The sequence below is a fragment of the Peromyscus leucopus genome, chromosome X, assembly GCF_004664715.2.
Source record: "Peromyscus leucopus breed LL Stock chromosome X, UCI_PerLeu_2.1, whole genome shotgun sequence".
Classification (NCBI taxonomy): Eukaryota; Metazoa; Chordata; class Mammalia; order Rodentia; family Cricetidae; genus Peromyscus; species Peromyscus leucopus.
Genome location: NC_051083.1, coordinates 42,864,376 through 42,876,935, shown reverse-complemented (window position 1 = coordinate 42,876,935; position 12,560 = coordinate 42,864,376).

Genomic DNA, 12,560 nt, shown 5'->3' with positions numbered 1-12,560 from the left:
TTGATTCTCTTGCCTGTAGCCCTGAAGCACATGGACTAGAGTTTTCTGCCACCATATATCATTTCTGCATGGCTGAGATGGAACCTAAATGTGTTGTATTACCAGCCCAATGTTTTATGAATAATTTTGAAGTTTTTACCATTTATGTAGCTGTGGAAATATAGAGTCCCTGTCCCTCATAGTAATTAAAGAAGAAGATTTTAATATAGAATGAGTCTTTAGTTACTACTTGTCAAAGTATATTTTAATGCTCCAGTATTCAGGCTGGTGGGAAACAATGAAGACATGTAAAATATAAAGTAACAGAACATTAAACATAAAACAAGATCTAACATGAAATAAATTATTATTTATAATAAACAATATTATAATTCTGAGGTTTACACCATTTAAAAAGTGCCAAAGTTTATAGTTACTGTTGTTCTATATCCTTAATTAAGCAGTCTTCCTATTAAAAATTTACTGTGTGATCATAGTACTGTAACACAGTCTCTTCCCAAAATAATGAGTAATAAACAATGGACTCAAATTTATCACTGAAGCTTCATGCAAGCATCAAGATGGTCAACAGTGAAAACAGTTCCCTTTACAGATGCGTTAGTTTGTTCTTATTCAGTTTATTTTTAATATAATGCTAGGAATTGAACCTAAGGCCTTGCATATACTAGGCAAGTGTTCTACCAGAGTTTCATCTTCCACCTCTTGTTCCCACCCACTTTAAAATTTATTTTGAAAGAAAATTTATTATAGGAGCTGGAAAGATGGCCCAATTGGTAAATTGCCTGCCATTTGTGTACATGAAGAGTTAAGGTCAGATCCCAACACCCACCTATGAAAGCCCTGTTTGAGTATCTGCAGCTCTAATCCTAACATTGCACTGGGGACAGTGTTGCAGATCAGTAAATACCTGAAGCTTATTTTCCAGCTTAGCCAATTAACTCTATGTTAAGTGGCAGATTCTACCTCAAAAAATAAATGGAAGAATGATGTAAGACAAGTAATCTTTGGACTCCATTCACATGAGTACACATGTGCATACACATAAACATACACACATACATATTTACAAAAAATTAAATGAAAAGTAAACTGTGTATTACCATATTTGTATATAGAAATAGTATGGCATACTATTAGACAGAATGGTGACTAGATATACTTAAAATTACTGGCTTTCTGCAGTACACCTGTGTACTTTCCAATATGCCAATGACATAGTCATATGAGTTTAGTTGAGATAAGGGTCAAAGTCAAAAGAATCATCAAAATTAATCTGTTTCAAATCTCCAGTTTGTCTCTTTGCTTGGACTCCATGACAACATCAGCCTCTAAAACAAGCAATTTGCTGATTACATCTGAGCTCCTATCAGTAATGTTCCTGACACATACAGCAAAGGCTATATCTAGGGTATGTGTAAGACACAGAACTTGTGACAATACTTGCCAGTACAAATGTTTCAGGACTACATGACACCAAAAGTGTGATCCTGAATTAGAGTTCAAGTGGACACATCTTGAAAATAATCCCTAGCCCCACTTAGTTTGAACTAATACACAATGTAAGTCTTCCACCTTCTCTGGACTATACAGGTCAGTACAAAATGGATCCCACTCCAGGAAGCTGCAAGTGGGAGAAAATTGGTGAGTAATGACAGAGACACAAGGCTATGGCCTCTGCATTCAAATCTATGCACGTAGGAAACAGTCTCAGTATTAAGAAAATAAATTCAAGGAATTTACTTACATTGCTCATGGCTCATCATCTCTAATGCCTCTGAAACTAAATTCAATCCTTGAACTCTCCCTTGGCTTGTTCTAATGATTTATTGAAGTTAAGTTTTTTGGGAAATGTCCACCCTTATGTACATCTTCAGTTTGTAAAAGAGTAATATTTTCTCAGGTCTAGGAATTCAAACACTCTCTTTTGTTCTCCCTGCCCCCAGATTACCTTCATTTCAGGGAGAAGCTCAGCATCGATAACACTATGGTATATTCTAGAGTGCAATGGGTGAGATTCAGACACTCATGTGTGCTGGGCAAGTGCTCTACCACTGAGAGTCACTCAAGAACATTTCCTGTGTTTTTAATCAAGGCAGAGCCTACTGAGCACGTTTGTCAAGAATCTGTTAGTCTTAGATTTGGAATCATTTGTACTTGACTCAACTTTCCAACTCTCCCTCTTTATGGTTGTGTGACCTTTGATGAATTCCTTAACATCTATGAGTTTTACTTCTCCACTTAATCTTTAATATAAATAAAGTAGCTAGAATACCAACAGCTCTTCAGGAAGGTGTAACTTGGAGACTGTCGGTAGCAGTCTAAAATCACAAGCATTGGCAAGAAAACACAATTGTGTCTGGAGAGGAAGTGACAGAAAAGCCATGGCTTTCCAGAGTGGTTTCCTGCTATCTTTTGTAAAAGAATGAATGGATCAGTAGTCTATCTATACAGAGAAAGCCAGATGGATAAATCATATTATCAATTGGTGATGTCTCATATCTGGCTACATGGTTACATCATTATAATGAGTTCTGTGTCCTCATTATGAACAACATATGACTGTATAGGCAAGCATAGTGACCTGTACCAGTGACACTCTATCTCTGAAAAGAGCAATCATTAGTGGTAATGAAAGAGGAGTTGAGCCGACAAACATTTCCCTGGAATTTTGATAACACCAAGTAGGATAAGGAGCCACTAAGGATATTGGCCAGAAAAATGTAAAGTGAAGTATTGAACCATGATGTGCTAGATAAAAAATCAGGAGCACAGGTGCAGGGAGGCTCACTGAGAAAAGTTTCAGCTCTCAAGGGGCTGGATGTAATGTTGACACTGAGAAAAGATGAATTAAAAGACAAGCAATGGCTGGGTGGTGGTAGCACAAGCCTTTAATCCCAGCAGTTGCGGGGGGGGGGGGCAGAGGCAGTTGGATTTCTGTGAGTTAGAGGGCAGCCTGGTCTACAGAGCTAGTTCTAGGAGAGTCAAGGCTGCACAGAGGATCCTTGTCTCAAAGAACAAAACAAACAAACAAAAAAGACAAGCAATGTAACAAACATATTCTGGGAAAATGAATTTGAAAATGCCACAAGTGCTTCTTGTTAGTGTCAATCATGAAAGAGAGAGAGAGAGAGAGAGAGAGAGAGAGAGAGAGAGAGAGAGAGAGAGAGAGAGAGAGAGAACTAAAAGAGACAGGGAGACAGAGAGAAACAGACAGAGACAGGGGCTTTTCTTCTCCAGTCTCTGAAGTGTAAGGCAATGGTTACTAGTTAGTGCTCTCCGGCTCAAGGACACCGGCCATTGCTCTTGGGTAGCCTGAATCCCAGGCAGATGTTGTGATTTGTCCAATGAATGAGAGCCACCATGCTCAGCCAGAATACCAAGAAGAGGAGAACTCTATGGACTCAATGTGCAAAAATGGCCAGGAAATGTTTAAAACATTTACAAAGAATTGTAAGTAAAAGCAGAGAGGATCTCAAAAAAGCAGAATACGGAGATGGATACATTTTGGGTATTATTCTAGTTAAAAAAAATGTATTTTAAAAGCTCTAAGTATTTACAGTGCTATTGACAGAAGGTAATCACCACACAAAATTACAAAATTCTCTGTGCATTCTCAAACAGCAACTTTTTATAGAAAGGAGATATACACAAATATTTAAAGACCTCTGCTCAAGTAAACAAAAATTGTCTTCCAAATCTCAGTATGACTCTAGAATTTCTTTTACAATTGTAGAGATAATTCAGGATGACATTTTATCACCTTGAATGCACACATCTTCTGTTAGTCATATAAGGCATATTAAAGACATTTAATTGGTGAGAAAGACTAAAATATCTACACTTTTCAAGTAGACAGCAATGCTATTAAACTATATTAAACAAGCCTTGGAAACTACCAATTTATTTTCAATCAAAACTTTCTTCAAAAATTAGAACTCATAAGACTATATTTGGTGATTTACTTATTCATCCTAAAGTATGATAACTTTACAATGAGGGAAAGGCAACTTCAGTCAAGCCTGATGAAAAATATTACCTTCCTCATTTCACACATAAGGGAAACAGAGTTCAGGGATTTCAGTTTATTTCCGAAGGTCAACAAGTCAGTGGGAAGTGGCAGTACCTGTTCCTCATTCACTGTGCTTTCATTTCACCTCTTAGCATTGGCCCTCTTCCTACACGGTCAGCTATGTAGGAAGATATTGAGTCCAGGGAGACATGTCACACACTGTCTCCCAACCACATTCCTTACATCCCCTATATTTCCATCTGTAACCTTTGTAGTCCACTGATAATAAGCAGAAAAAACCCATGAACTCCTAGTCACTGCGTGTCTGTATAGAACTCCAGGTCTTCAATGGTTGGTATTGAGATTAAAGGCATGTGTCTCCAATGCTGGCTCTGTCCTTGAACACACAGAGATCTATCTAGCTCTGCCTACCAAGTGCTGGGATTAAAGGCATGCACCACCCCCAAGCAGGTTTTGCTGTGGCTCTAATAGCTCTGACCCCCAGGCAACTTTATTTATTTACATACAAATCACATTTAAGTATAAAATAAAATATCACTATATTTCCCCTATTCTATTTAATAAAAAGAAAAAAGGAAAAAGGATATAACTAACATAAGAAAAACTATGTACAAAAGTACAATAACTATATACAATATATAAAAGTAATAAATTACTAAACAATGTCTAGTCCATTTGTATTTGACAAATTCAGAGAAAATAATTCCATTATCTCTCCTATTTTGGTAAGTCCAAAATGTATCTAATTCACTTTCTATCCTAATTAATCTTCAACTATAACTAATTAATCTTCAAATCCCTCAGAGATCAAAGAAGGAAAATAATATTACCTAATAAAAAATAAAAACAGAAAGCGTATGCAAGCAGCTGCCAAAAAAATTGTGTGTTGAGAGAAACAGCTAGCTTCCTGGACAGTCACCTGAGGTTTCTCCACAGTGTTGGGGCATCATCTTCAGCCTATAGGCTTAGCATATCTGACAGACTCACTTGTGAAGTAGGATCTACACAAGATCAATAGTTTGACCTCACATTGGGTGAGAGCAGTCCATGTACCAGAAAGACCTGAATTCCACTAGTATCATGTCATGATTCAGGATTTTAAATTCTGGAAATTGTTGATGTTTTTTAATTCAGATGTCCATTCTTCTTGGCTGTGTATATGTGGCTGCATCTCAGCATCCCATTCTTCTTCACATCCCTTCTATTAAATGCCAGTCTACTATTGAGAGGCGTGAGCTCAGTTACTCTTCAAGAATAACTGTTTCAGCTGCTGTTCCATTGCACATCAGAAGCCATCGGCCCACTGCCTGTTCAGCTGCCATTGAAGAAAATGGCACTGTACCTTTTCCAGATTGTGAAGGCCACTTCAGGGATGGTGCCATATTGTTCTGGCCTCAGAAGATGCCTTTGGATAAAGCCATAACCACACTTGTTTTAGCAAGAATCAGTAGTCCTTTGTTTCATGTCCTGTCTGTCCGGTTTGTCAGCAGTTGATTCAAGGATACTTTGTTGTACAGTGGCTAACTTTTGCCACAATGAAAGTTAACTCTATATGCAGTTTCTTCAATGTCCATATTTTCTCTGAAGTAGATTGGTACTGCCAGGAGCCAACATGTCTCATAGTCATAACAAAAAAGAAATAGTTTCTAAGTTATTAAAACATTTTAAATGCCATATTCTTTAGATCATTGAAGGGTTTGAAGATGACTTGTCTATCTAAAATATATCTGCTCAATCTTGAAAACATACCTAATATGACTATGAGTTCTATTATAATGTCTAACTACTAACTTTCATTTCTTTATATCCTAATAGTTGGTAATAATAACATTCAAGGATCAGAAAATTGCATTACATTTTTAAATGAATGGTATAAGTACAATTAGAAATATACATAACATTTTCTAACAATATCAATTTCAATATATATAATTTGTATACAATATAAAACCATCCAATTTAATATAATTATTTAAAACTAGTAATTGTCTTTTTCTTTTCTTTTCTTCTTTTTTTTTTAAAAAAAAAGAACCTTAAATCTAATCTCCTTTGCTTAGCCTTTCTTCCTAACCCTAGACAACAACTTATAACCAACCCCCCTAAACAATGAAAATTATCCCAGACCCAAAACCCATTAAAAAGACTAAAAAACCACCTACCCCACACCACCTCTTTGGGAATGTGGGCGTCATATTCTTAAAAAGGTGAAGGTATCTTTATCCTGAAAGGAAAAATTTTAGATTAATTGTAAAATTATAGGAAAGGTAACTATATTCTTCGCTATCCAGTCTGTGTATAATGCCAAAGTTCATGGTTTATCTCAAGTCCTTATTCAAGTAGTCTTTTAGACTGGATCATCTCAGTTAGCCCTCTCAAAATTGCTCTGAGCACTTTGTACTTCAAAGCTGATCTGTAGATGGTGTTTGTCAGGTTAATGATATTATTACTGTCCATGTAGAATTGTTGTTGTTGTGGGGCCCCATCTTCTTCCTGGAGACTTCAGTTGTTGTTAGGCCTGGCTGTGATTTCTTGAAGAAAACTGATAAGAGACTTGAACACAAAGACCTATATATGCAGCTAATTGAAGACATTTTTCTTCTAGAATTAGTTAGTACTCTATATGAGCATTCATATCTTAACAAAGTTTAAAATGTATATCTATATCTATATCTATATCTATATTAATCTTGTAAATTTTGATATAAAATTCATACTTTAAGAAAAGTTTAAAGAATCAGAATAGAATCAAAGATTTGAGATTAGTAATAGAATAGTCCCTTAATTAATTTGGCTTTTCTCCTGTCCCATAGCTGAAGATGGCTCTTTTCTTCTGGCATGATATAGGGAGTTTGCATTTTCCTTTTAACAATATGCTTGAGTTTAAAGAAGGAGGGAGCCATTCTCCAATTCCAAAGTCAGCTTTAAATTTTTATTGAATTGGGACTTTTAGAAGAGCAATAGTGTTGAATGTCTTTAGAGAAAAGCAGAAACAAACATTTAGGAAGACTTATAAAATTTTTTAGATGATATAACCACACGCCATTTCACTGTTTCCTGGGATAGATGATTTGTCCCTTTTCTTCAGTTGTCTCATTTTCCCAGTGTTCTTCAGATTCCTTAACCTTAATTCTCCTAAAAGACAAAAACAAAAACGTTTCCTCAAGACTAATTTTGGGGAGGTTTCTTTTTGGCAAGTTATTATCTGATTAAATGAAAAGGTATATGTTACTGGTATAAGTTAGTTTAAATTGGATGTTCATGTTGGTTGATGAACTATCACCTCCTCTAATTAAGAGTTCTCTCTTGTTCAAATCGAACCTTTATCAATTTTGATGGTACACACAGCTTATCTTCTCCTGTAAAAATAAAAGCAAAACCTCATCCCCAACGTAACACATACCCTGGTTTCCATTCTGAGGTCAGCAATCCTTAAAGTATATAGGCTGATTTATTTAATTCTATAGTTTTTTCTATTATCCAATGTCTCTCTGCAGCTGTTGTTTCTTTCTCATTGGCAGTGAGAAAATTCAAAGTTAATAGAACATTATGCAGTCTACTTCTGGGGGTTTTTGTTACCCATTTCTGTTTATTTAGCATATCCTTTAGAGTTCTGTTTGATCTTTCTATAACTGCATGACCTGTAGAATTATGTGGTACGCCTGTAATATGCTTTATATTGTAATAAACAAAAAAAAACTGTTTCATTTTAACAGAGACATATGATGGAGCATTGTCAGTTTTGATTTGTGAAGGTATACCCATGATGGCCATAACTTCTAGCAAATGAGTGATTATAGAATCAGCCTTTTCAGAACTCAAAGCAGTTGCCCATTGAAATCCTGAATAAGTATCGATGGTATGGTGTACATATTTCAATTTTTGAAATTCTGCAAAGTGAAACACATCCATCTGCCAGACTTCATTCCTCTGAGTACCTTTTGGGTTACATCCTGCTGGTAATGGCATTTGATTGTAGAAGGAACAAGTAGGACATTTCTTTACTATTTCTTTGCCTTGTTGCCAGGTTATAGAAAAAATCCTTTTTTAAATCTTTACTATTGACATGATTTTTTTTATGAAATTCTGAGGCCTCCAGCACATTTCCTATAAAAAATTTATCCATCTCATCATTACCTTGTGCTAAAGGGCCTGGCAAACCAGTCGGATGTGAGTTTTATATATATATATATAGGATGACTCCTTTTCCTGATTGTATCTTCTAATTGAATAAACAGTGAAGTCAATTCTGAAGCATCAGGGATAAATTCTGCAGTCTCAGTATGCAATACTACTCTTTCAGCATACTGAGTGTCAGTTACTATGTTGAGAGGTTCTGAAAAATCCATTAATACCAACAGAATAGCATACAATTCTGATTTTTTAACTGAATTATAAGGACTTTGAACCACTTTACTTAAATTTTCTGATTTGTAACCTGCCTTTCCCTGTTTGTTGGCATCAGTATAAAATGTATGAACTCCAATTATGAGTTTTTTCCATACAATTCAAGGCAAGATCCAATCAGTTCTCCTTATAAGATCAATTCTATCACTTTTTGGATATTTGCTGTTAATTTCTCCCAAAAAATTACTGCAAGCTCTTTGCCAAGGTTCATTTTCTGTCCATAATTTTTCAATGTCTTCTTTAGTTAAAGGTATGACAATTTCTGCTGGGTCTATTCATGCTAATTGACGGAGTCTCAATTTTCCTTTCCAAATCAAGTCAGAGATTTTTTTTCCACATAAGTTTTAATTTTTTATTTGGTTTATTTGGTAAAAATATCTATTCCAATATAATATCTTCCCTCTGCATTAATATTCCTGTAGGAGAATGCCTAGAGTACAGTAAAATATCCAAAATGCAATCCAGCTTTGCATCAATATGATTCATGTGCCCTTCATGTACTTTCTTTTCTACCAAGGCCACTTCTTTCTCAGCTTCACATGATAATTCTCTTGGACTATTTATGTTCTTATCACCTTCTAAGGTTTTGAACAATTATTCAGTTCATCATTTTTTACTCCAACCATAGTTTGTAGATGAGAAATGTCTCCAAATAATATTTGACAGTCATTAAGAGTCTGTAGTCCATCTCTCCTAATTTGCACCTTTTGGGGTCTAATTTTTTGTAGCTCTATTTTATATCCTAAATAATCAATAGAATATCCTCTTTGTATCTTTTCAGGATCAATTTGTTCTTTATGTCTTCAAACATTCTTTCTAAAGTATCTGCATTTGAGTCAGCTAGTAAAATGTCATCCATATAATGATAAATTTTGGATTTAGGAATTTTTTTTACATATCATTTCCAATGGCTATTGTACAAAATATTGGCACAGGGTTGGGCTATTTAACAATCGCTATGAGAGGACCCTCCATTGATATCTCTTAACTGGTTGAGAATTATTATAAGCAGGCACCGTGAAGGCAAAACTTTCTCTGCTTTTTTCTTGTAATGGTATTGAAAAGAAACATTCTTTTAAATCAATAACTATAGGAGGCCACCCTTTAGGTATCAGAGTAGGCAAAGGAATTCTGTGCTGTAGAGAGCCCATTGGCTGAATTACTTTGTTAATTGCTCTGAGGTCTGTTACCATTCTCCATTTACCAGATTTCTTTTTAATAACAGATATAGGAGAATTCCAAGGGCTGGTTGATTCTTCAATATGCTCAGCATTTAACTGCTCTTGTACCATCTCTTCTAAAGCCTGGAGTTTCTCTGCTGTTAAAGGCCATTGCTGAACCCTTACAGGCTTGTCTGTTAACTATTGGTGTCTTTGGAAGATCATCGGTTGTTGTGTCCTCTTCTTATACAATCTGGATGGCTGGTGACCAACTCATTAGAATAATACCTTCTAGTATTTCTCTCAGATACATGTGTTAGTTTATGATTTCTTTCTGAGGTTGGGTGGGTGTTAATCTGAGTGTTCCATTGTTGTAACATGTCTTAATCCCATAAGTTCATTGCTATGTTAGCCACATATGGTTTTAATTTTCCTCTCTGTCCTTCTGGACCTATACATTAGAGCCATCTTGCACTCTGTTTCACTTGAGATAATGCTCCAATCCCTAACACCTGAATGTTTACCTCTTGAAGAGACCAAGTTGGATGCCAAAATTCTGGTGCAATTATGGTCACATTAGCACCTGTGACTACCAGACCAGACCAGAAAATATCATTTATTCTTATTGTTAATTTTGCTCTTTGTTCATTTATAGAAGTTTGCCAAAAATTTTTCTTTACGGTTTCTCCTGAGTTTTCTATTCTCTCTGTCTCAGTTGTTCCATCACCCTGAGCAGCCTGGTTTATTCCAATAGGCATTTGGTTATTTAATTGCCCTAAGTAGGGGTTTCTTCTATGACTGCAGGAGATGTCTGAACTGGATTTGCCTGAGGCCCTGCTGGGAGTTTCCCAACTGAGGCAAAGGATTACCTTGTCTCTCCCTTGCTGATCTACATTTGTTGGTCCAGTGTTTACTCTTACCACACCTTCTGCATACTCCAGAAGGAAGGGGCATTCTGTTGCCATTGTTCCTTGAAGAAACATTGTTTCTAGGAATGCCCTGTTTATAGTCCCTTTTCAAATGACCTTGCTTTCCACATCCAAAACATCTGACATTCCTCAAAACTCTTGACATTGCTTCTCCTATCCACATATCATCATGGTCATGAGACTCAACATTAATTGTGTCTCTAATCCAATCTTCCAAAGGTGCAGATCTTGCCTTTAATGGCCTGATTATTGTCTTGCATGCTGCATTCACATTCTCAAAAGCCAAAGATTCAATTATTATCTGCCTATCTTCTGAATTTGGGACTATTCGGTTTACTGCTGATGTCAGTCTTTGTGAGTAATCTGTGAAAGATTCTTTTGGGCCCTGTATAACTTTTGTGAATGACTCATTTTCTTTCCTGCTTCCTCAGTTCTGCCCTATGCATTCATGGCTGCCATTTGACATAGAATTAGGGTCTAGTTATCATATAAATATTGTCTTTGTATTTCAACATATTGGCCTTCTCCAAGAAGCTGATCCTGGGAGATTTCCACACCTCTAGGCCTCCACTGACTTTCTATGGTTTTAGCCTCATCCCTGAACTACATGCACCACTGAAGCTGTGTCCCCGGTTCCAGGACATTTGCCAGCTTTTTCTAGTCCTGAGGAATAATCTTATTACCAGTTGACCAGGAGTTTATCATTTGCTTTACAAATGGGAAATGCATGCCATAAGATACTACAACCTCCTTAAACTTTTAAATCTAACATTTCAATTGGAGTTCAATTATTTTATACGTTCACTTGACCAGGTAGCTGCTGTACAGTTACCAGATAAATTAAGTTTGATTGTTTGAAAACAGGATTTCTTTCTATAACCTTATAATCTAATCCTGAAATAATTTCACCCTTAAATTCTTCTGTCTGGGTCTGAATTTCTCTATAATTCATTTTAATAGTTTTTTCTATAGCTTTTATCCTGGCACTTAAAGTGACTATCATTTTAAATTGTAAAATAAGAATAAGTAAAGTAATAATATGCATAATTGGTGCAATGTACATCCCATCAACATTAATCTTCTCATATAATTGTTCCATTTTCAGACTGCCTAAAATTTTATCAAACAAAGACCAGTTTTCTTCTATTGTACAGATAATACCTATTTTTTTTAATGTGGAAAAATTTTCCTCTTTTAAGTAGTTTTTCCCTTTAAAACAGCTGATATCTTAATTGACTTACCAAGTCTTCATAGAACAGTATAAATCAGAGGGAATTTCAAACCAGCTACCTAGCTTCTGAGATGGGAATCCAAAGAGAGAGAGAGAAAGAAAAAAAAAGAGAGAAAGCGTAGCCATGTATTCTGGCTAAAAGCTTAAATCCAGCCACGTGCTCCCACTTTAGCCAATTCGAGCCTGAGCTCCAGAGGCTTCCTTAAGCTCCAACCATGTGAGCTGGTGATTCAGCTGCAAGCTGCTCCAGCTGCAACTGCATGTAGCTTCTGGAGCTACGGTTGAGTGTAGCACTTAGCATGTGCAGCTGGACACATAGCTCTGGCCTGGCCTGGGGCCTGTAACCTCCAGCCGAGCAGGGGCCAAGTCGGGCTGTAACCACCAACGGTTTTTAATAAATTCTTGCCACATGGGCACCAAATGTAAATGTAATTCTAAATGGACTTATTAAATAAGAAACACAGAGCAAAATAAAGAGTTAAAAGCCCAGAGATTGAGAAGTAGCCAAGAGCTAAGACCGCCTTATCTTACTACTCGCTGGCATCCTTCCCCTGAGAGAGAGACCTACTTCCTGTGTCCTGTTTTTTATTGCCTTTCTGTTCTGCCTTCTCATTGGTTTTAACCCCAACCACATGACTTCCTTGTCACCGGCTGTCTATACAGACCTCCAGGTCTTTATGGTTCGTACTGACATTAAAGGTTTGGGTCACTGCTTGGCTGTGTCCTTGAACACATAGAGATTCTGCCTGACATGTGATCAGATTAAGGGTATGTGCTACCAGTACCAGACTTCTGCTAAATGGCTT